Source organism: Vidua macroura, chromosome 17 (genome assembly GCF_024509145.1).
Source record: "Vidua macroura isolate BioBank_ID:100142 chromosome 17, ASM2450914v1, whole genome shotgun sequence".
Taxonomy (NCBI): domain Eukaryota; kingdom Metazoa; phylum Chordata; class Aves; order Passeriformes; family Viduidae; genus Vidua; species Vidua macroura.
The window spans coordinates 634,072-658,695 of record NC_071587.1 but is presented as its reverse complement, the minus strand read 5'-3'; the positions used below and the strand labels follow the sequence as shown (position 1 = coordinate 658,695).

General features: G+C 59.7%; 1 protein-coding gene across 6 annotated transcripts in view; it reads right to left on the bottom strand.

The window, feature by feature from the left end:
- Positions 1-24,624, bottom strand: part of DLGAP4 (DLG associated protein 4) — a 157,252-nt gene that overhangs the window by 119,700 nt on the left and 12,928 nt on the right. For all 6 annotated transcript variants that reach the window (XM_053992756.1, XM_053992758.1, XM_053992759.1 and 3 more), the window contains exon 2: positions 13,473-13,630. The gene's annotated coding sequence lies outside the window, so the exon portion shown is untranslated. The remainder of the gene's footprint in view (positions 1-13,472; positions 13,631-24,624) is intronic.

The following is a 24,624-nucleotide window of genomic DNA, read 5'->3' as shown; positions in this document are numbered from 1 at the left end:
GAGGGACTACCCCAAGGCCAGCTGAGGCTGCCTCAAGGCAGGAGGGCACCCTGGGAGATGCAGGCAGGAATTCCCAACGGCTGCACACCAACACTGGCATTTGGGGTCCACACCAGGGCTCCCCAGCCAGGAAGGCGGACAGACCCCACACCCAAGCCCCACATCTTCCCTCCCTGTGTCCCTCAGCTCTGTCCCAGAGAAGTGGCAGGACATCAACAAGGAGGTGAAGTCCCTGCAGAAGCTGTGACACCCCAACACCATCAAGTAACAGGGTGTCACCTGTGGGACCACATGGCCTGGGTGACCCTGAGCCATAAGGATGGCATGCATGGCGGGTCAGGGCCCATAAGTGGGGATTTAGGGGGTGTTAAACACATAAATCTCAGGGGGTGCTTGGGCCCCACAAATGGGCTTTGGGGTATTGTTTGTGTTCAAAGATGGGGGGTCAGGGAGTGTTGGGATCCATAAGTGGGGAGTTGAGGAGGGTTTGGATTCTTAGATGGGGTTTGAACCTCACAGATGGGGGTAATGGGTGCGTTGGGCCCCACAGACTGGCTCTGGGGGGTGTTTGGACCCATAGATGTGAGGTTAAGGGGGAACAAGGACACATAGATAGGGGTCAGGGGGACATTGGGCCCCATAGGTGTGGGACTGAGGGGTGCAGGGGCCCACAGATGAGGGTTGAAGGAACACCATCACCCACAGATGTGGGGCAGACTGGTTTTGTGACTCATATCTAGGGGTCAAGGTGCACTTGGAGGGCACAAGAACCATAGCCAGGCTCGGGGGCTGTTCCGGGGTGGGGCCTGGTATGGGGCAGGGGCCTCCCCAGGAATGGTGTGGGGCAGTGGAGGCACAAGTGGAGCAGACAGCAATGTCTCCCTGTCCAGCTGGTCATGGAGCACTGGGCTCGGCCCTTGAGGGTCAGTGACAGGGACAGAGCTGTGGGGTGTCCCACAGATCCCCCAGTGCCCCGGGAGCTGCTTCAGGATGTGGGTACTGAGCTATGCACGGCTGGCTCCGGAGCAACCACGGAGAGCTGGAAGCATCTGCGTGGGAACACAGCACAGAAGGGTTTGCAGGTGGGAGCCCAGAACAATCCTTCCCTGGACAAAAAAGCTCCTAATCCTATTTTTATGCTGTGGCAGGAGCGTGCCCTACAATTCCCAGGGAGGCTCTTATAAGGAGAGAGACAGCAGGCATGGAGAAGGAAAAAGGAAAAAGCCCAATGCCGCAGCCAGAGGGATGCAGGGCAGGGGAGGATGAGTTACAGCAGAGACTGAGGGAATCTCATTTGTATGGCCTAGAAAGCCAGCGCTGCAGGGGAACAGGATAAAACTGTATAAATATCTAAAGGGCACTTGTGTGAGGAAGGGGAAAGAAGTGACGCATGCAGCAGTCGTGGGAGGGACGTGATGGTCCGGAGCTGGGAACAACTTCCTGAGGGAGCAGCGGGCTGCTGCAGCCTTGTGGGCAGGAGCAGGGAGGCTGCCAGGGTCTGCGGGGGGCTCCAGGGCAGAAGCAGGAAGGAGCAGCCTGGCACGAGCAGTTGGTGGCCCTGGCACAGCTGGGAGGCTGTGGTGGCACTGTCCCCACAGCCCCCAGCAGTGACTAGTGGTGACCAGACCTCTGAGGTTCTGTTCCTGCTGGCTCAGCACATAGCTCCAGGTGCCCTAGCAGAGCCTGACCGCTCCATTCCCTCTGCCAGCACAGCTTCCCAAAGGATGGAATCATTAAGGTTGGAGAAGCCCTCTGAGACCATTGAATTCAATCCTTAAGGCAGCACTGCCAAGGCCACCACTAACCCCTGTCCTAGGTGCCACATCCACGTGGTTTTTGAACACTTCCAGGGATGGTGACTCCACCACTGCCCTGGGCATCTGTGCCAATGCCTTTCTACAAAGAAATTTTCCCTGATACCGAAACCAAACCTTCCCTGGCCCGGCCTGAGGACTGAGGCATCGAAAACCTGAATCCTTTCTAGCACAGAAATTCCCTGCAGAATTCCAGCCTGAGGCTGACTTGCTTCCCCTTGGCCATGAGGAACCTGCCCAGGCTGGTTTTGGGTGTCCTTGGAGCACAGCCTCCAGGCTGGGCTGTGTGGGACAGGCAGGAACTGCAGCAATGCCAGAACGGAGCGCACTCACATCCCTGTCTGTGTTCCTGCCCCTCTCCCGGCTCTTCCCTGCAAATTCGAGCTGCTTTTCACAATCACATTTGCTTGTTCTTCTTCAAAATAAAATTAAAAAAAAAAAAAAAAAAAGCTTTTCTCTCTGCCGTTGCCATGTGCAAACCCACACAAACACCAGGAAAAGCCGGCGCCGGCTCCGCAGAGCCCGTGCCCGCAGAGTCCCTGTCACCGGCAGAGCCGGGAAACAGGAGAAAAATAGATTTTCCCTTCAGCCCTTCCAAACACATGACTGAGACTTATTATAGCAATAACAGGCACGGGGGGTTCACAGAGGCTGTCCCTGTGTGTTCCTGCCCTCGCTGGTGAGCCCCTTCCCTCCCCAGGGAAGGTGGGGCAGGTTCTGTGCCAGCTGCCCCAGAGCTCAGCAGAGCTCGGGGTAAGGAATCCCTCAGACTGGGGCTTCAGCGGGGAGGAAGACGTGGAGCAGAGCTCCATCAGGAGATGGTGGTCCTGAGGATGATGGTAGGGGGTGTTCAGCTTGAAGAAGGGAAGGATCCAGGGAGAGCTCAGAGCCCCTTCCAGAGCCTAAAGGGGCTCCAGGAGAGCTGGAGAGGGACTGGGAACAAGGACCTGGAATGCCAGGACATAGGGAATGGCTTCCCACTGCCAAAGGGCAGGGTTAGATGAGATACTGGGAGGGAATTCCCTCCTCTCAGGGTGGCGAGGCCCTGGCACAGGGTGCCCAGAGAAGTTGTGGCTGCCCCTGGATCCCTGGAAGTGTCCAAGGCCAGGCTGGATGGGGCTTGGAGCAACCTGGGCTAGTGGAGGGTATCCCTGCCCCTGGCAGGGGGTGGGACTGGATGGGCTTTAAGGTCCTTTCCAATCCAAGCCATTTTACGATTTACCTAGGATTCCCAGCTGTTACCTGGCTCTGAGCCTGGTGCATGTTCCTGACCCCCTGCAGCAACACAGCACAAACCACAGAATTTATGTGTGCTGGCAGTGGCAGCCCTTCCTTCTCCTTCTCCTTCTCCTTCTCCTTCTCCTTCTCCTTCTCCTTCTCCTTCTCCTTCTCCTTCTCCTTCTCCTTCTCCTTCTCCTTCTCCTTCTCCTTCTCCTTCTCCTTCTCCTTCTCCTTCTCCTTCTCCTTCTCCTTCTCCTTCTCCTTCTCCTTCTCCTTCTCCTTCTCCTTCTCCTTCTCCTTCTCCTTCTCCTTCTCCTTCTCCTTCTCTTCTCCTTCTCCTTCTCCTTCTCCTTCTCCTTCTCCTCCTTCTCCTTCTCCTTCTCCTTCTCCTTCTCCTTCTCCTTCTCCTTCTCCTTCTCCTTCTCCTTCTCCTTCTCCTCCTCCTCCTCCTCCTCGTCCTCCTTCTCCTTCCCCTCTTCCTCCTCCATCCTCAGCCACCAGCCCAGCTCTGGAGTACCATGGCCACACTGCCAGAGGCAGGAGCTCCAGCAGATCAGCCTTTGGGATGATTATCCCGTATCCACTTATCTCCAAAGGTTTGAAAACACCAGCACGTCTGGATATGCACATTTCTGAGTGCATCTGGAATTACCCAGGTTCCCCGGAGGAGGGAAACCGGTGCTGCTGCCCCTGGTACTCCTGCCCAGCCAGCTGTGTGTCATCATGGAAACCACATCTGTCACTTCTTTAACAGGCTTCTTCCCAGGCCTGTTAAACAACCCAGCTCACCCAGGCCTTCCCCACTGGGGTGTGCCCAGCCCGGATTTTGCTCTCCCCTCTGCTTTGATGCCATTGTACCCCCAAAGAGCAGCCGGGGCTGGCTCCTTTGCCAGCAGCCAGGGAAGGGGGAGCACCCCAGTCCCTGGCACGGCAGACAGCTCCCAGCCCGCTGCCGAAGAGAACAGCAGTGACAAGAGAAGGACGCAGGGCAGGTGTCAGTGCTCACTGAATCCTGGCAGATGTATTCAATGCAGTGTGGATAACACAGCTGGGAAGGGCTGGTGATGTGCCCCGTCTGTGTCTGTGTGCCCGGGCTCTCCTCGGGGCCCATGGCTCCAGGACTCAGAGCTGTGCCCCCACTGCCCTGCACTCACTGGGCTCCTGGGAACAGAGCCAGGGCAGCACTCGCTGGGCACCTCAGAACCATGGGCTCCCAGAATGGTTTGGGTGGGAAGGGATCTTAAAAATCATATTGTTCCATCCCCTGCCATGGGCACACACACCTTCCAACAGACCAGGCTGGATGGGTCTTGGAGCCCCATCCAACCTGGCCATGGACACTTCCAGGGATCCAGGGCCAGCTTCTCTGGGCAGCCTGTGCCAGGGCCTCCCAAGCTGGGCATAGCTCCTGCCCTGCCCAGGGCACCCAACCCCGCCCAGCACAGCCCTGCAGGGCTGCTATGAGGCCACAGAACTGAGCAGGAGGCTCTTCCAAGGTCACTGCAGAGGGTGTAGGGGCATGGGAAAATGAGGAACCAGAGTCTGATCCACCCACAGAGATCAGCTGGACCCACAATGTTCTTGGTTGCACATGAAGGGCTTTATCACCTCATTTCCAGAGACAGATTACTCAGAGCCCCTGACTATGGAGCCAGGCTGGGAGAGCTCAGGATGTTCAGACTGCGGAAGAGAAGGATCCAGGGAGACCTCAGAGCCCCTTCAGTGCCTAAAGGGGCTCCAGGAGAGCTGGAGAGGGACTTGGGACAAGGGCAGGACATGAGGAATGGCCTTCCACAGCCAGAGGGCAGGGTTAGATGGGATACTGGGAGGGAATTGTTCCCTGTGAGGGTGGGGAAGCCCTGGCACAGGGTGCCCAGAGAAGCTGTGGCTGCCCCTGGATCCCTGGTAGTGCCCAAGGCCGGGTTGGACAGGGCTTGGAGCAGCCTGGGATGGTGGGAGGTGTCTCTGCCATGACAGGGGGTGGAACTGCATGAGCTTTAATGTCCCTCTCCACCCAAACCATTTGGGGATTCCATAATTCCCTGATTCTCCACTTTCCTTCATCACTCCTCCATAACTTGAACTCTTTCAGCCAACCTGAAAAAAGAGGGGAACGAGTGACCCCCAGATGACTGCAGCCCTGGGGCTGTGGCTGTGTCTGCTGTGCTGTCCCAGGGGCTGTGGCTGTGTCTGCTGTGGCAGATGGGGCCATGCCTGGTGGGACTGGGACACTCCCGGGGCTCAGAACCAGCCCTGCAGGGCAGAGGGGGGGGGAGGGTGAGGGGTCCTGGAGGTGTGTGGATGCTCAGAGATGTCCGCCCACACAGGGGTGATGCAGGACAAAGGGATCAGCCCCAGGGAGCCCTTCCAGGGGGGCTTTTCTCCAGGGCAGCTGCCCCAGCTTCCCCAGCAGACATCAGCCCAGAGGAGCAGCCGTGGCTCCTCCAGAGCTGGAGCTGCAGCTGAATCTCTCCTCAGATGCCTCCTGGATCAGGAAGGATTTATCCTGCTCCCAGGCCTGTCTTGAGGCACAAGCAAAGCCCTGGAAGAGGTTCCTCAGCCAAGGACACACTAAACTGGCCAAGATCAGGATCCTCCCATTCCAGTCCAGACTGGCTTTGGTTTCTGGCAGGGATTCAGCTGCCTGGGGCAGCCTTCCCAGCACCTGCCAGGATCCTCTGCACTGAGCACCCCAGGGTGCAGGAGGGGCGTGCTGGCCCCTGCTAAGGTGCTTCTGGCCCATGGGATGGGGTCAGGGCACTGCTGGGACTGTTCCTGAGCCACCACATCCCACACTGCATCTCACTGCAGAGCAATGGGAAAGAAGGGAGCTCCCAGAGAAATCCAGGCGCAGAACTCCATGTCAGCCTGCCCTGGTCCATGGGAGTGAGCCCTGAGGGGCTGGGCTGGGCCAGGATGGCCTGCACCAGGTGCTGGGTCTGCATCAGAACCATGGAAGAAGCTCCAGCTCTTCCCTGCAATGAAGGATCCGGCCTTTGTCACCCCCAGGTGACAAGGAGGAACCCTTCCAGGGGCTCCAGGGCAGGACTGCCCCACTCGTAGCTCCTCTCCAGACCAGGAGTGCTGGTCCTAGTCCAGCACATTGCCCATTCCAAGGGCTGCTAGGCACTGAACAGGGGGAGCAGTCTGTCCCCAGCCTGTCCCCAGCATGTCCCTGTGCCCCAGTACTCACCCTCGGCAGGGGAGACATCAGCTCCCACCTCCTACCTGGGGCCAGAGGGATCTGTTCTTTTCTTGCCTTGATGTCTTTACCTGGCTGTGTCCGTGGCCCCGACCCTCTGCCACCCCGTGTCCCCTGTCCCCGCGGCCAGAGCTGGAGTGTGAACAGTGAGGGCGGGCACAGAGGCCCGTCCGGGAGGGGCTGTTTGAGCACTAATTAGATCTCCTGGACGGCGAAGCTCCAGCCCTGCCACCCCCTCAAGACATTGTCCATGCCTGGATTGCTGCCTGATTCCCATCTACATAATTCACCCTAATCCTTGGGAGGGCTCTGGCGGGCTCAGCTCACGGCTCACTGGGTTTGATCCCCACTCCAGCGGCGCTAATGAGGCCAATGGCACAGAGCGGGATACGCGGGTGGCTCCCAGGCACGGATTCCCATCCATCCCACCATGTGTTCCCAACCTGCTCTTCTCTTCCACCCTCACCCCAGTGCCGCACTGGGGGACCCTGAAACCCTCGGGAGGAAGAGGAGGGGAGGAAGGCTGTCCCCTGGGCTGGGTGGGCTCAGAGCCCTGAGTCCCCTCGGATCCCAGCTGTGGCCAGGACAGGGGCTGGGGGACCCGAGGGAACCTGGGATTTTGGATGAGGGGAGGGGACAGCTCCCGCTCATCAGAGGTGTGGCACCTGGTGTCATCTCCAGGGACAGCCCATCTACCCCGACCCAAGCCACGGGGACAGGCGGGCAGGACACTAGACACAGCCCTCCAAACGTCCCGAATGCCTGGAGCCGCCCCTCGCTGCCGCACCTGCAGGATGGGGACAGGAGCCAACCCTCGCTGTCACACCTGCGGGATGGGGGCAGGAGCCACTCCTCGCTGTCGCACCTGTGGGATGGGGACAGTTGTGCCCGGGTCCCCACACGTGTCCCCCCAAGGCAGGTGGCAGCAGTCCCCCTTTCCTGCCCCTTTCCCGGGCAGCCAGAGCTGAGCACAGAGCACCCAGCACAGCTGGGCAGCGCTGCCATCCTCACCCTCCTCGGGCATCCCCTGGCCCTCCAGCTGTGTGACAGGAGAGGGGAGCTGGGGGAACACTAAACGCCCCCCCAGGTGCCCCTCCATGGCCTGGGTGCTGGGCAGGAGAGGTTTCAGAGATGTTTCTGGAGAGCCCGGGCAGGACAGAGCCCTGGCTCAGGATGAGCTCCAGCATTCAGAGCTCCCTGGGGAGTGCCTCTGTGCTGTGCTGTGCTGTGCCTCAGGAGAGCCAGCACAGCCCCCACCCCAAAGCCTTCTCAGCTTTAGCGGCTGCTGGAAAGGGCTTGAGCCACCAGCCAGGCCCCCAGTCTCCTGTTTCCCCACAGCCTGGTGGTGCCCCCAGGAAGCAGACCCTGCCGTGGCTCCTCGGGCATCTGCAAGCAGGGAAAGGTGCTCTGCAGAGGCACTCAGAGCCCAAATTAGCCACACTGGGCTCAATCTGAGAATCTGACAGCGGATGCCAAATTTATTTCCAAACGCACAGTGGAAATGTCAGCGTGCTGGTCGGAAGGAATCGGGTACATGCTCCCTTTTAAATAGCACCAAGCATATGGGAGGAGGATGATTAGATTGCTTCCAAGCTGCCAAATTTCTTTGCTGCAGCTAAAAATCTTCTCCAAAATGTCCCAGCCCACAGTGTTTCTCAGTGCTGAAGTCTGTGCCGAGACTTTGCCGTTGACAGTTGTGCTCTGAGCAGGAAAACACAGCCCTCCCGAGCAGTCCCAGGGGTCCCAGCTCCCCAGGGCTCTCCAAAGGGGGGCTTTGCCTCCTCTCGGAAGCTGGAGAAATTCCTTCCCTCCTGCCAACCTACCGTTGGGAGGGAGCAGAGCTCCTGATGTAGAATCACAGAATATTTTGGGTTGGGAGGGACCTTAAAGCTTATCTAGCTCCAGCCCCTACCACGTACATCCAGTCCAGAGGGACAAAAGCAGCCCAGCAGCTGCTGGCAAACCAGGAGGGCAGGGAAGGCCCCTTCATCTCCCTAGGCTTCCATGGAAAGGTGTCCTACAGTGTCCCCAGCAGTGGGACCCCAGTGCTCCAGCACAGGTCCCTGCAGCTCCCACTATGACTCAGCCAGGTGACAGCACAGGTGACAGCACAGGTGACAGCACAGGAGGGAGCAGGGCATCCTCCACTGCCCAGGACGGCACTAAGGCCCCCTGCTCAGCAGTTTTTGGGGGCAACAATGGTGGGAGGAGATGGGGATGTGCTCTGGACTCCTTGCTCAACCCTGCAGAAGGGATGGATGTCCTGCCTGGGTCAAGACACCCAGAGCCCAGAAATTCCGAGGCATTCCCTACAGATCATCCCACATCCCCCCTCAGCTCAGAGGGAAGCAATGGGAGTTGCCACAGCCCATTTTCCCAGGATCAGCAGCCTGAAGTACTGTGATGTCCCTCAGCCCAGCCTCAGGAAAGGGGTTGCCTTGGGGATCACCCAAACCTTCCCTGCCCCATGAGGGGACTGAGGAGGGCACTAACAGCTGCTCTAGGCCTGGCAGGGGGGTCCTTCTCCCCATGGGTGACACTGAAGCTTCTGCAGGGAGCAGAGCGTGGCAGCCTTCCCAGGAAAGGATATGACTGCCATCCCCAAACCCGGGGATGGTTCCCTCTCCCACCCAGCCTGTGGGAATTCCCACCAGTCCTGTGTGAAATTCCTGGTCCAGTCAGGACCAGACACACACTGTCCCTCCAAAACCAACCTCCACCAGCCACCCTCACTCTCCCAGCAAGATCTGAGGGTACCAGGAGCCATGTCCTACCTTTGGACATGGCACTGACCTGCGACACCTCGGGGCCCTTCCTCCTGCCAAACACCCACCCACAGGTCACACACGGATCTGCTGGATCACAGACCCCAAACTCCCTGTCCTACACCTGCACTGCCTCCCCATAGTGCTCTCCATGCCTAGGATGCCAAGAAAGGCATGCAGTGATGCCAGCCATACCAGCTGTGCCAGCCACCCCATCCCTGCTCATGGGAATCCAGCGCTGGAAGAAGGCAGAAGCTCCAAACCAGCGGGGAGCAGAGCATCACCTCCATGGTCCCAGGGCAGAGCCCCCTCCTCAGGGCACCGTACCAGACGGTGTCCATGATCCCACCTGGCAGGAAGAGGGTGCCAGAGGCAGGACTGGCCCAGGAGATGGCAGGGGCAGGGCAGGGGCGTGGAGCCCAGCCCGTGGGAGCACAGCCGCTCCCGGTTCCGCTCCCTGCCCACGCTGCCGCGTGGCGGGTAGGAGGTTTCCTCTGCATTGCAAATCCCTTCTCGTGTGAGTGCTGCAGTGCTGCTTGGAAGGAAAACAACCCCTCTGGAGTGAGCCCAGGGGTCCGGAGCAGCACCAGCACCTCCTCCTGCCCCAGGCAGGCCTTGGTTCCATTCCCAGGGTGCCTGGCTTGGGAGATAAAGCCAAAGCTTCCCTGGCAGGCAGCCTGGTGGGAGCAGCACCAGCCATTCCCATTTCCCTGTGCTTGTCTCTGGCACAGACAGCCCCAGCTGAGCTCTCCCTCCAGACCTGGGAAGTCGGAGGAGGAGGAGAAGGCAGAGGGAAGAAGGCTCCCTGGTCTGCGGCAGCTGACTGGAAGCAGGACAAGGGCTTTGGGAAGGGGGGAGCATCCCTGGGAGCACAGGCCAAGTACTGCAGGGGTTCTGGGCCACAGGGACACGGATCCAGGACGGGAGGATCCTGGACTGGGGGTAGGGGGGATCTATTCCATTTTGGCATCTGCTGTTGGGCAAGCTGCTCCCCTGCGCAGGGCAGGGTCTGTGCTGAGCCCCCAGGAGCAGGGCTGCCCCTTCCCAGAGCTCTGATTCCATGCTGAAAGCATCCACTGCCAATCCTAGCCTACTGATGCAGCCCCACATTGCCAGCCCCTGGCAGCTCGCTCTTCTCCCATATTCATGGCACAGCTGGTTGGGGAGATCTTCCCAGAACTCACAGGAAAATACCCCCCACATCCACTGGTGCACGAGGTCCCCCATTACCAGGGGTTTGGGAGCCACCTGAGTGTTTGGCACAACTCTCCAGGAAGAGACTGGATTTGTGCTCCTCAGGGACTGGTGGATGGAGGAATCCAGGGACTGTGTCCTTGGGCCCTTTCCAGGGGACAAGTCTTCAGAGGATTCAGCCCAGGGCAGCAGCACTGTGGAGCCCAGATTCAGGAAATGTAGGGAACCCCTCAGGAGGAGATCTGCCCCTAAAATCCACGGCTCCTCCTGCTCTGGGCACTGGGACACTGAGCAGAGGGGATGAAGGGAGGGAGGGGAGCTGCCTCTCATAAGGGACAGAAAATTCCCATAGGCTTGGCCTAGCCCACCCGTTCCTAGTGGGAATGTTCATGCTGATGAGAGCTAAGGAGGAGGAAGAATAAAACATCAAAGCCTAAAAACAAGGGACAGCAACCCCTGGTAGCAGAGCTGTGTCTGGGGCAGGGTCCTGGGGGAGGATTCCAGGCACCAAACCTTCTGGGAAGAAGCCATGAGGGATGTGTGGGGTCAGGATCCACCTGCCCTCAGTGGAGCCTGTGGGTCTGGCTCTGCCCCATCTTCCCACCACAGCATCCCCCACCTCATCTTTCTGGATTCAAGCAGCTCTTTAGGACAAATCCATCCATCCATCCATCCATCCATCCATCCATCCATCCATCCCTGCCTGCCTCTGTCCTCCAGCCATCCCTCTGTCCATAGTTTTCCTCTTTTATCTCCATACAACTCAAATCTGTGGATCACTGCTTATCCCAGAGAATCTCCGTTTATCCACTCCAGTGTGCCTGGGGGTTTCTCCCCAGAGCAGAAACTGTGAGACTCCTGCTTTGGCTCCAGCCAGAAGATGGATCTGCAGTGCTTTGCTTGCACAGGCACTGCTTTGAAAGCATGGCCCAGGGCAGCAGACACCAACCCTAAACATCCATCCCTGGCCTTACCCAGGCTCCAAAGCAGGAAATGCCACCATTCCCACACAGGGGTATCCCTGTGGCACAGGCAGGACTGGAGCACATCCCATGCACACAGCCTTGGCCTGAACCTTGAGCAACACAAGCAAAGACATCTCCAGGGCTCTTGTCCTCTCTCGTCCCAGGTGGAGAGAGATTGGAGAGGGATCACCACTCTCCTGGTCAGGAGCAACAGGAGAAGCTGAAAGGCATTGAGGAGAGAGGCTGGGGGGCACAGAGGAGAGAGACTGGGTGGCACAGAGGAAAGAGGCTGGGCACGCACATGCTGGAGGCATATGTGGAGATTTTTTCCTCACCCTTTCCTTACAGGATAGAGAAGGGGAAAAAAATAGAAGGAAAAAAAAAAGCAAAATAAAGCAAACGAAGCAACTCCAATTTCTCTCTTAATGAATAAATGAAATGCATCCCAAGAGGCAATTAAGCGCTTCAAACCAAACATGTGTCACATACATTAAAAAAAACAACCCAGAGAGAAATCCAGCAGCTGCAGTGAAGGGAAGGAGGCAGCTGATGACTGCTGGGGGGCAGGGAACTGGGGCTGCTGCTCCCACCATGGTGTTCAGGTCCCCCAGGGGAGGGGAGTCCCCCCTAGGGGGTGTGGGGATCCCCCAATACCCAGGGGCATTCCCAGAGGTTTCTCCCAACCTAAGGGCATCACTGCCCTGTGAACCTCTCACCTTTGTGCCCCATGGGGACTGGGACCATTTGCTCCCAGGTCTTCCTTCCCAAAGCCCAAAGCAAGTTTTGTCTCACGCTCCCTCTTGATGTCACCTCCAGGGAACATGCACACCCACCTGACCTCCTGTCCTTTGTCCCTGTCCCTGGTGCTGCCCAGAGTGTGGCTGTGGCCCAGCCTTCTCTAGGCACTGCCCAGTTGACACTCTGCTGCTGGGAGGATGAGGAAGGCTGAGGAAAGGCTTCCCTGCAGTACAGAGGGGCTGTGATTCAGTTGGGCAGGACCTGAATCCTCACCCCAGCACAGCAGCCACCCCATGGGTTCACATCTGACCCCTATCCTCATTCCCAAATCTCCTTCACCACTGCCAGGGTCTTGATGTTGGGAGAGCCCTCCAGAATCCAGCCTGCAGAGGACTGGGGACTGTTCTTCCAGAACGGCCCAGAAGGCTACAAAGACCCCCTTTGATTAGCCCAAAGAGGGGCAAAGAGATCAGCTTGGCTAAAACCCCCATGGATTTCCCCGTGACACAACTCGCAGCAGCAGCGGCAGTGAGGAAGTGCCATGCTGGGAGGCCCTGAGCTCCCAACACTGAGCTCTTTGGGGAAGCTGTGTTTTACTTCTGGGTGGTGGCACAGCAGGACAGGGCACCACTCCCACCCCTTGGGCTCCCACTGATGCTACCAGGCTGTGAAGGACAAACCCCTGACACGCTTTGGATGCCCACTGGGTTTTTCTGCCCATCTTCTTCCCTTGGAAGGGCAAATCCAGACTCTTTGAGTGTTTGGGTTTGGCTGGGCTGATGGAGCTGGTATCACCTTCTGGAACACACCAGGAAATCTTTCCTGATGAGGGAAAGCCATGGGATTTATTCCTCTGCAGGTCTGCCTTGTGTGTTCACCCTGCCTGCTGCTTCCAGAACACATCCCTTCCCCACGGACCAGCAGCTGCCACAGCGCTGCCCAAACCCAAAGCCCTGCCCTTTCCTGAGGGGCAACACAGGCTTCCAGTGGGCTAGCAAGTTCCCTGCAGGGGCCTCCTTCTCTGGCTAGTTAGAGTGCTGCACCCTGCTCGTGCCCAGCCTGCCCACAGTGAGCCCAGAGTTCAGGGAGCACATCCCAGGCTGAGGGTGCAGAGCCCAGGGCAAACCACGGCAAGGGTAGCCCCAGGGAGCCCAGGGAGCCCATGCTGGGGGTGTGGGTCTGCTCCCCACCTGGCTCATGCCTGGGGCTCCCTGTGGGCTCTGCTCCCACTGCTCCTGGGCTCTGGCATTGCTCACAGCCCTTCCTGCCCCAGGGACACCTGTAACAGTGTCCTGCAGTGTCCACAGCACTGTCCTGCAGTGTCCACAGCAGTGTCCTGCAGCCACCCTCTCTCCCCACGCTGGGGCACTGCCAGCACCTCACAGCAGCTCAGCCCTGTCCCCTTAACAGCCCTGTGCCCCTGCCCTGCCAGCAGTGTCTCTGCTGCCACTGGGCAGAAAGCAGCACCCCACGAGAGGACACAATCCCCAGCATCCACAGCCTCCTTGTGCTCCTCACCCATGGAACCCCCGAAGCCACCCCATGTCCCCAGAGTCCTGCCCTGAACACTCACAGTCTGGACGTGTCTCTTGTGGGTGGCACAGCTCTCGCAGGTGGCACAGCTGCTGCAGGATGCTGCTGTCATCCGCGGGGGGCGGGGGGACGCTGGTGGCCCATGTGCTGGCTGTGGGTGGTGGCAGCTTGGTGACCACGCTCACCGGGGGCCTCAGGCTGAGGAGGGACAACACACATGTGAGCCCAGGGAGCTGTGGATGCACCCCAGTGTCTACCCGGGCTCAGAGCAGAGAATTGTTAAGGTTGGAAAAGACCTTTTGGATCACCAAGGTCACCCAGCACTGCCACCATGTTCAGCACTAGCCCCTGTCCCCAGGTGCCACAGCCACACGCCTTTTGAGCACTTCCAGGGATGGTGATGCCATCACTGCCCTGAGCAGCTGTGCAAGTGCCTGAGCACCCTTTCCATGAAGACATTTTCCCTAATACCCAAACCCAAACCTCCCCTGGCACAGCTTGAGGCCATTTCCTCTCACCCTGTTCCCTGGGAGCAGAACCTGACCCCCCCTGGCTGTCCCCTCCTGTCACAGGGAGTTGTGCAGAGCCAGAAGGGCCCCCCTGAGCCTCCTTTTCTCCAGGCTGAGCCCCTCAGCTGCTCCTGGGGCTCCAGCCCCTTCCCCAGCCCAGTTCCCTTCTCTGGATATGCTCCAGCCTCTCAAGGTCTTTCTGGTTGTGAGGGGCCCAAAGCAACCTGGGGCTCCACAGAGCTGCTCTCAGCAGTTTGAGGAGAAATGGGGTTCAAGACTTGAGAAGAGCCAGAGATGGCACCAAGAACGGCACCAGAAGATGGCAGGGCATCTTCCCGCTGCTCTCTGCCAGCCTGGCTGCTGCAGCAGTGACAGGCACATCTGTCCTTCCTATGCACTTCCCAAAGAGCAGCTTACACCCGGATCAGATTAGGGGAAGAAAACTGCATTGCAATAAATCCAGGGAGGGAACTGGCTGCTGGGGCTTTAATCTGAGAGGAGCCTTCAAGATAAGAGCATTACGAGGGGATGAAGCAGCCTTGGTGCAGGGATGGTCCGGCTGGTCCCTTGTCTGGGATTTGGCAGAGGGAGACTGCTGTGCCATGCTCTGGCACCTGGGAGGGTGCCACACATCTTGCCACACCTGAGCAGCTCTCCATGGCTGCAGGGCAGGGTACAGCACACAGAGCATCCACGTAACAGGAGCCTGGAATTCCAAGTGGGAAGGACAGCACCGTGCTCAGTGGGACACCTCGGGGCAGGGTGGGATCTGTCCTACAGCCCCTCCTGCCATGAGGGGACCTGACACCTTCCAGACCCGAGTGCACCTCAGCCCAAGCAGTCACTGGATCCCCTTCTCCGGGGAGTCCCTCCCTGGAACATGGGCCGGGAGGCACAGCGCACTTGGCAGGGCTCTGCTCCTCCCTCTGAGCCATCCTCCCCTGGGTGACCTCCAGCCCAGCCAGTGTCCAGGGATGGGACAGGAGCTGCTGCAGCAAGGCAGGAAGAAGCTGCCGGCACTCCAGCTCACTCTTTGGGAGAGGCAGACACCTTTCCTGCCTCGTGTCCCTGTAGAGAGAATCCCCACAGCAGCAGTAGGGGACAGGGAAGGGGAAGTGTCCACCTGCATGCCCAGGAAGGCTGAGGGGAGCTGCCTGCTCCCACACACCTGCAGGAGCCACCCGGGATGGGCTCAGTGCTGAGAGCCCAGGGGGAAGGCCCCTCCTGCCAGGGTGACCAGTTGGGCACCAATGGGGGCTGGTGACGAGGGGACAGTGGCTGGGGTGGCCCCGCCTGTGCTCCGCCAGCTCAGCCAGAGATGGATGGAGCCGGTCCTCTAGCCTGGTGTAAGTAATTGAGGGAAGAACATTTGTAAGGCAGGAGACAGCTGGATTAAAAAGGTGAAGCCCAAAAAGCAAATGAAAAGAGAATCACTGCTGATGGATAGGAAAGCAGTGCCCAAGTCCAGCTTCTCCCTGAATGCACTGGTGAGCAGCAGCAAGGCAAGGTGAGCTGAGATCAAACCATGGCAAGAACCTGGGCAGCCATGGGGTCTTGGAATCACAGATAAATAAAGGTTGGAAAATCCCTCTAAGGTAATTGAATCTAACCCTTAACCCAGCACTGCCAAGGCCACCACTAACCCATGGCCCCAAGTGCCACATCCACACGCTTTTTGAGCACTTCCCAGAGATGGTGACGCCACCACTGCCCTGGGCAGCTGTGCTAGTGCCTGAGCACCCTTTCCATGAAGAATTTTTCCCTGATATCCAATCTAAATGTCCCCTAGTGCAACTTGAGGCCGTTTCCCCTCCCCCTGTCCCTGTTCTCTGAGAGCAGAGCCTGATTCTGTCCCCCACCCCGGCTGTCCCGTCCTGTCAGGGCTCTGTGGAGAGCCAGAAGGTCCCCCAAGCCTCCTTTTCACCAGGCTAAGACCCTCACAGCTCCCTCAGCCACTCCTGGACCCTTCCCAGGCTCATCCCCTCCCCTGGTTGCAGAGGCTGTGCTTGTGAAGAAGTGCCCAGGAGCCAGTGCTGCCTCCCCAGAGGTGCCTCTTCCCCTGCAATGCCAGGGCCTTCCCCTGCCCCCGCAGAGCTCCCAAGCATCTGCCGAATGTTCCCTGAGGCACTGCCCAGACATTACTGCAGCTTGCTTTGCTAATTGCTGCTGATCAGATGCTTCCTTGGCAAGGTGGGAAAGACATTTGGGTCAGAAAAAAGTAAATTGAGTTCATGTAAGACAGAAGAATTCCCAACTGCTCCATCTGCACGATGGCCTGAGCAGACCTAGCCTCACACAAAGCAGGGGCTGCTTCTCCAGGCAGCCTGGGCAGAGCCCTGAGATGGGTCCCGTCCATGGTGGGGGAGAGCAGAGGAGCCAAGGTGGGCCCACCTGAGGAGGGTCAGACATGTCAGAGCAGGACATCACAGCCCCACCACCCCAACACCCCCTCTGTGACCCTCCCCCTGCCAGCCTCATCGTGGCTGTCACTGGAGCCCATCACAAGGCACACAGTGCTGTGCCACTCTCTCTGCCCGGATGAGGCCACCACCAGAACACCTCCACACCCTCCCAGCACAGCCCAGGGACCATCTCTCCACACTCTGCTGCCTTTTCTTTCAGGATCCAGGCATCTCCAACAGGCTGTAATTCCTGTTCCCTCATCCCTGCACATCAGCCAGAGCCTCCCAAAACATTCTCTGCCATCTCTGAAACTCAGCTGGTCCTGCAGGTCACTGTCTTAGTTGGTTTCCTTAAAAAACCAGTTTGCTCCAGTGCCCTGGATGCCCCAGGTGCCCACAAGACCCCAGAGCATTCTCCAGGAGGTTTCCCAGACTGATTTCCCCAAGCAGACTGATCTCAGTGGGCACTCTGGGGACAGTGGCATGAGGCTGTCCCCACACACTGTGAATGCCCCCACACGCTGCAGATCTCAGCGCTACACATCATCAGCACCAAGACCTTCTCCAGCATGTCCAGTGAGCCCTGCTTCTGCCTGCAGCTGGACATCATGGGGCATAGAGGGGTAAGGCCTTGTCAAAGAGATCCCAGAGAGCCAAGAGAAGAGCCAGGGATAGAGCCTAGCTCTCCCAAAGCCCTGGCTCATGGCCCGTGATCCCACACACGAGGACAAGGATATGAAGTAGCCCAGGAGCCTCCATCTCCAGTGCTCAGGCTTGCAGCATCATTGCCTGGAGAAACGCCCTGGGCCATGCCCAGCACGATCTGGGCAGTGAGGTGCCCGCAGCAGAGGGGCAGCAGCCCCCAGCCAGCCATGGAGCAGAGCTGCCAGGATCACCATGCCCAGGATCTCTGAAACCACCGCCAGAGCACTGACAATCCGGGCTGGAATGTTGCAGGAGTCCAGTCAGCCAGCACAGCAGCACAGCAGCACCAGGTGTGCCCATCTTGGGGACACTGGTGCTCATGTCTGAGTCACCCTCCACAGCAGACACAGCCCCTGCCAGAGACTCAGGGCAGTAGAGCCCCCTGGACCAGAGTGCCCTTGGAACCTGATAGAAATGTAACCAGGAAAGGGTCAGGGCACAACCAGCCCTGCATGCCAGGGCAGCTCCAGCCCCAGGGCAGGACGACTCCAGAGCTGGAGGTGCAGCAAGGCAAGAACCACCAGGCACAGAGAGAGCGGAGGTGGCATCACGCCAGGGAGCTGCTCTGCCACTTCTGCCACTGCCGAGGGGCACTGCCACTGCCGAGGGACACTGTCATTGCCATGGGCACTGTACTTGCTGAGGGATGCTGCCATTGCCGCAGGGCACTGCCAGGGCCGTGGGGCATTGTCACGGCAGGGGGCACTGCCATGACTGTTCCCTCCCTCAGCGTGGTTGTTCCGTGCCCCCAGTCGGATCAGATCGATTCTTCGCCTCTACAGCACCAAGGGCACTGAGCTGGAACAAACCCCACCTGGCCTGGGAGGCCGGGCAGGGTGTGGGGACAGGGGTAGGATGGGGGGACATGCAGGGTGCTGTGGGTACCCAGTTCCAGCTCCCATCCACACTTCACCTGTGCCCACACCTCCCCATGGCCCCAGGGGGGAAGGCCTTGGCACAGAGAGGCACCTCTGGAGCAGAGAGTCACCGGTCCAGGCTCGGCTCTGCCGTTTCCCTCCTCTCCTTGCCCAGCCCATTTCCCATTTCCCATTTCCCATGCTGCCTGACCATCTTTCCAGCTAATTACCCCCACTCCTGCGGGCACAGGCCACGTGGCAGCTGGCATCTTGGCTGCTCAGGGGACAGCAGGAGCCTTTCTGTCTCCCGGGCTTCCCCCGAGGCAGACAAAGATGCTCCAGTGGGAGGGACGAGGAGCCCTTCCAGCCCCCAGGAGCCCTTCCAGCCCCAGGAGCCCTTCCAGCCCTGCTGCCAGCTCTGCTCTCCCTGCTCGGGGGCACCGACCTGTGGCTCTCTCCCGTGCTGGGGTGGCTTACTGTCACCTCCCCCAGGACCCCCAGCACTGCCTCCCTTGCAGAAATTCCCGCTTTCAGGCTTGGAAATCTTTCTCCCGCAGTTTCCCAGCCTGGTTTTGTTGCAGCACAGCCCTGAGCCAGGTCTGGCTGCATCCCCATGCCAGCCGTGCCATGGAGAGGGGGCTCAGTGTAGAGAGCTTTGGGAGGAGCAAGGGCTTGGTGTGGGGTCCTTAGGGAACAACCTGGGGGTGGCATCGCTGCCACTGTCACAGCCTGTCTTCCCTGGTGTGAGGAGAGGTGGAGCAGAGAGGGGGCAGACACAGAAGCTCTCTGGGATGGCAGCCCCATGGAACACCCCACAGAACAGCCCCGAGTCCCTGGGAGACTCCCCAGGATGGGAGGGAACTGTCAGCTGGCACATGGCTGCCAGGCAGAGCCTGGGGCTGGAGGCAGGGCTGGCTGGCCCCAGAGAGGGACTGGGTCCAGCTGAGGTCATGGGCAGTGATGGGACATGCGTGGGAACGAGCTGGGCATCTCCTCCTGTGGCAGAGGGGGGGACGTGGGGACACCTCTGGCACCTTGCACCCTGCCCTGCTGGGAGGGAGGGCAGGACAGGCAGTGCCGGGGGCTGGACACGCTCAGGAACTCCAGGGAATGGGGGTTCCGGGGGCTGTCCATCCTCAGGAGCCGGGGCAGGGCCGGGTCAGTGCCTGGCCAGGTATTTCACACCTTCCTGTCCTGACCTGGCTGCCAAAGGCTCAGCAGCTTCCCAAGCTCCTGTGGCACCTGGGGAAATGCCCCCTCCAAAGGCCTGGGCTGTCCGGTGCAGAGGTGCTGGGCTCTCCAGGAGCTCGGGCAGTGCCACACAGGTCACTGTGTGTCCCTACACTGGGAAGCTCAGCAGCTCCTCCTGCCTGGCTGCTGCCTTCACCTCGAGCCCCACTGTGGCACAGCTGTGTTTGTGTGGGGGTTTCCCTCAGTCTCCTCCCCAAAGAACCCCCATCTCCCTGCACCGATCACATCTGCAGATTGCTTTGCCTTAAAACAATAAACAAGTCCCTCCTGTGAGAGGCTCGCTCCTGCCCTGCTGCAATAGAGGGAAGATGAAAAGACCAAGGGACATTTGCTTTTCTAGCACCTCATTGTTGCTCCAGCTCTGTGCTCTCCATCCTTATTCCTCATTCTCCTTTCCAGGAGCTCTCTGTATCCCTTTGATGACATCCTCCTGTCTCCCAAAGCCATGCCCCCTCCTGCCTGTGCCGCCAGAGACACGTCACACATCCCTGTGATGTCAGGGTAACGTACAGACAGCCCTGCATGTGTGTGTGAGACAAACACCAACAGCCAGCTCTGTCCCAGATCTGCTAATTCAGGGAGAAAAGGGGTAAAAAGACATGTTAAAATGAATTCTTGCTGTCCAACACACACACACAGCTGGTCTGGGCAGGCTGGGCCCCCCAGGTGGCCAGTGCCAGGGCTGAGCCAGGGATGTACAGGTCCCACTGAACCCCACCCTACTGAGCCCTGGGGACAGCCCTGGCAGGTCTCTGTGCCCAAAAGTGCCACCTTGCAGCCTGGGCAGAGTGTGGAGCAGCTGCCAAGTGCCCCCTTACAGCAAACCAAGCAGCTCTACCCCAGGTTTGGCCTAAGGCAGCATGAGGATGGATTTGCAGGAAGCCCTCACCCACTGGCAGGGCAGGTGCCAGGGCTGTCCTGATGAGCCTGGCACCCCCACATCCCACATCCCTCTCCAGCCCTCCTCCAGAGCCCCCAGAAACCTTCCCCTGTTCACCCTGCCCAGCCCCTCTGACTGAGCAGGGGTTTCTCTGATCCAAGTGAGCCAACACATTCCTGGTTAGGATGGACGATGAGCCCCTGCTCTGCCCTGCCCTGCCCTGCCCTGCCAGCATGGGAGCAGCCCTGGCTCCAGCCTCCAGCCCCAGCCTCAGAAAACCTCCCCAGCCCCGGGGACCAAGCCCTGATCCCTTCAATCCCACAGAGCTTGGGATCAGCACAGGCAGGAGCCATCCTAGGAGTGCTTTGGATGTATCCAGCACCCAAAGATTGATGGGCAGACACAGAATTCTATTCCCACACCCTCGGGTCTCCCCTGGCTCTTGGCCTGGGTGCCAGCAGGGTCACACCCCGCTGTAGACGGGGCGTGCTGTGACTGTGGAGGATGGACAGAGCAGCCCAGCTGGGCCCAGGAGCCCCTCCAGCCCTCTAACCCTGCGGGAAGCAGCACCGGGAAAGCAGGCAGAGCTCAGTGTCCTTCCCTTCCCCTCCCCTCCTCTCAGAGCCCAGCACCTTTTCCATTTCCATCCTCACATCCTGCTCCAGCAGTGGCTCCACAACCAGCCAGGCACATTCCTGACCCCTTCCATTCCCCAGACCCCTCTGCAGGAGCCAGAGCTGCGTGTGCTGCCTGTGCAGCACATGGAGGAGAAGAGTCCGATCCCACCCACCTCCGGACCATCCGACCCGGTGGCGATGCTGGTGTCACCGTTCCCGCCACACCGGAGCGCCGGGAGGGAAGGCGGGACCTGCGCTGGGCCGGCCCCTGCTTTACCTAAAGCAGCCAGTGATGCCTGGGGCCACCAACTCGTCCCCGGGGAGCGTGACAAGCGTGGCAGGCTCGCAGGCAAGCCCACGGCAGTGATGAGGCTCCGTGTGACTGCTTCAGGCTCTTGCTCATCCCGGCTCCATGACTCACAGCCCTGGCAGTGCAGGACGGGCCGGGGGGGGGGGGGTGTGGGGTGTGGGGGACACTCACCCAAGCACGGGGATCAGGCTGGGACCTTCTGCCATCAGCAGGCACCGAACAGCAGGTCCCACTGGGGGCAAGAGCAGGGCAGTGAGCTGGGCACACTGTTGGGACAGGCTCTGCCACAGAGCTGGACATTGTTCCTCTCTGGATCCAGGAATGACATGCACAAAGGCCCTGCTCCATGGTGACCCTGTTCCACACAGTGACCCTGCTCCGGGGTGATGTGACACTGTGACACTGCTCCACGTGATGACCCAGATCTGCATGGTGATCCTCTCCCACAGGGTGACCCTGCTCCACACAGTGACCCTACTCCAGTGACCTGGCTCCACGTGGTGGCCCTGCTCCACATGGTGACCCCGCTCCTTTGCTTTGTCCTCTGCAAGCCACCACAGCCAGGCCTGGCTCGAGGCTTGTCTTCCAGTTCACCCCCAAAGGAGCTCTCCTCTCCTGACCCAGAACTTTCTGTAGGAGCAGGGACTGCAGTGAGAGCAGCTCCTGAGGCTCTTCACTCCCTGCTCCAGCCATGCTGCCCCTCTGTCCTACAGACACCTCCTGCTGCTTCTCCAGGAGCTGGGGGCTCTCACCACTCCCTCCATGGACACTGTCTTGGGGTGCAGCTGTGGGGTGGGTTACAAGAACAAGCTCCAAAACTGGAGCATGTGGCTCCTGAAGGCTCCAGTGACTGCAGCCTCCCCTTTCTCCTTTTCCCTCTGGCTCTGGTGCAGATCCTCAGCATCGGGGGAGCTCTGGGGGTCTGGGACTGGGGGGAGCACGGACAAGATGATGTTCTCCTTGTCCGTGCTGCTCACCTGCCCCCTCGGAACGCCCCAGACAGCTCTGCCCCGTTAATAGCAATGTGGGAGAGAGGCTGGGTTTGTCTAAGCCGGAGTCACCGGAGCCCTGCTCGTCATTAGCGATGAGTAAAGCGCGGTGAGTCACTGCTGCCATTAGCACACTTCTAAAGGCAGGGAAATGCAGCAGGAGAGGGCTGCTCCTTCAAGTCACTGCCTGAGCTCCTGCCTTCCACCGGGATCTCTGCGCTGCGACCCGGGACGGCTCTGTCCCCCGCCTGCCCGCGGGTGGCTGTCCCCAAGGCTGTGTCCACAGGGCTGACACCCTGAGCCGTGCCGGCCCCACTCCCCTGAGTTTCCCGGCGGCTCCTGGACCCCGGCGTTTCTAAAGGTCAATGCATGCAGGACACTTGTGGTTTTCCCCAGCTAAATGATGATAAAAACACGGCCAGCACGGAGCTCCTCGGTGCCGCCCTGCTGAGGGCAGTGTGACCCTGTCCCACTGCTGCTGCCCTGGCTCTGTCACAGCCTGACGCTGCCTGTCACCTCTGCCCATGAGCCCAGAGCTATTTGTGAGGCCAGTACCCGAGGCCACCCTGACATCACTGCCTGTCACCTTCCCTGGGTTCAGGCCCACTCCTCACCATGACCACTGTCCCATCCATTGCTCCTGCAGAGCAGGGGAGCTGCTGGGAGCCCTGGGAGCTCAGCTCCATGCCCAGGCCTGGGAGATCCATCCCCAGCCCTGGGAGCTACCCCTGAGACCAGCTCCATGCCTAGCTCTGGAAGCTCCATGCCCAGCCCTGAGCCCAGCTCCATGCCCAGCCCTGAGCCCAGCTCCATGCCAAGCCCTGGGAGCTCCATGCCCAACCCTGGGATCTCCATCCCCATCCCTGAGCCCAGCTCCATGCCCAGCCCTGCCATGCTCCTGAGCTCTGTCCTAGGCCCACACAGAGGCTCTGGCACGGTTCAGCCGTGGCTCACACCAAGCTCCTTCTCCAAAGGCTGCTCTGGCCAGCCCTGCTCAGCCTCTCCCTGCCCATCCTACCCGGGGCTGCTCCTGCTCTCTGCCTTGTCTGCTCACCTCACACTCTCACCCCCTCTTCTTTCACTTTTAGTTTTTCAACTTTTTACCTTTTTTTCCATCTCTCTGCTCCAGGTCTCATTTTATCCTCAGCACTGAGAACACAAACACCAGCACACCTAAGAGCAGAGCCCTGCTGGGATGGGTTTGCCCTGGGGGATACCCTGGCCCAAGCCCATCCCAGCTCCAGTGTGGCCCTACCCAGCTGGTTTGCCGGGGCTGCAAAGGGCCCTGGTGACCAGGTAGAGTGCCCTGCCACTGCCACCACTGCGGGGACAGCAGGACCTGTGACCCTGCTGCTGGGGATGCTGTGCTGGACACCATGGAGAGAAATGAAAATACCAAAACTCTGAAGAAAGCAGAAGGCTCATGGAGCCTGAGAGGGGAGAGCAATTCCTGCAGGTACCAGGAGGAGCCTGGGTACAGCCCTCGTCCCTGCCCTGCTCCGCGCTGCCACCCCCATGTCCCGCCCAGGCTCCAGGGCGAGACAGTCCGATCCTTCTATTCAAACGGATTACAAATTACTGTCTGAGCCACTAATTAGGACGGGAAGATGAGTGTGCTTCTGACAGCGCTGTTTAGCAGCCATTTAAAAATGGCTCGGAAGGCAGCGCGGCCGCGAGCACTGCACGGTGACGGCCACATCTGCTGCAGCAGCGAGCCTGGGACTACCCCGGGACCGAGCCCGGCACCACTCCAGCACCACGCCCAGGACCAGCCCTGCTGCCAGCAGCTCTGCCCGACCCCATGCCTGCTCCCAGAGCTGCAAAGCTCCGCTGCAGAGCCCCACCGGCTCCCAAGGATGCCCCCAGGCCATTTGGCTCCCATCCCCGCTTCCATTACTCTGTATTTATTTAACAAAATTAAACCCTGCTTAGTGGGGCGGCGAAGGCAGGGCAGGCAAATCGGATCTGCTGCTGCTGCTGCCGGGAAAGGGCAGCCTGGCACCGGGCTGGGGCCACCCCAGGGGCCTTGGGGGCACATGGAGCCTCCTTCCCGGGACTGGGAAGTCCCTCCAGGGGCTGGGCAGCAGCACAACTACCCCACTGTTTTTCCCTGGCATCCTGGCCTGGTGTGTGACAGAGGCTGGCTCTGGCTGGGAAGGATTCCAAGAGCAAAGATCCATGCTGGGCTGGAGCTCCCCAAGAGCCCTGGGTCGTGGGATGCAGCCAGGCATGGCCACAGCTCCGAGAGGAGCCCCCAGCCCTGTGCCCTCCTGATGGCACCGGGGGCAGCCGCCTGCAGGGTTTGGGTGGTGCCAGGTGTGCGGGGGCTGCTCTGGACCCCTCTTTCAGGCAGTGCCCAGGCACAGGACACTGCCCCAGCCCAGGAGAGCCCTCCCTGTGTCCCCTGTAGCTCCTACAGGACTAGGCTCCTCTCTCCCGGGTGAGAAATCTGCTCCGGGTCAGGCAGGAGCCCAGGAGGACCCAGGAACACCTCAGGAACAGCTCTACAGCCTTGGCCTTGCCAAAACTCATCCATTCCCCAGCATCAGAGCCCTTCCAAACCCCACCCCAGTGACACAGAAGGCTCAGAAGGCACAGAAGGCTCAGCTCCCTCCCGACATGCTCCAAGGCTTTTCACGGGATGGAGCACAGAGCCAGCAGCAAAAACCACA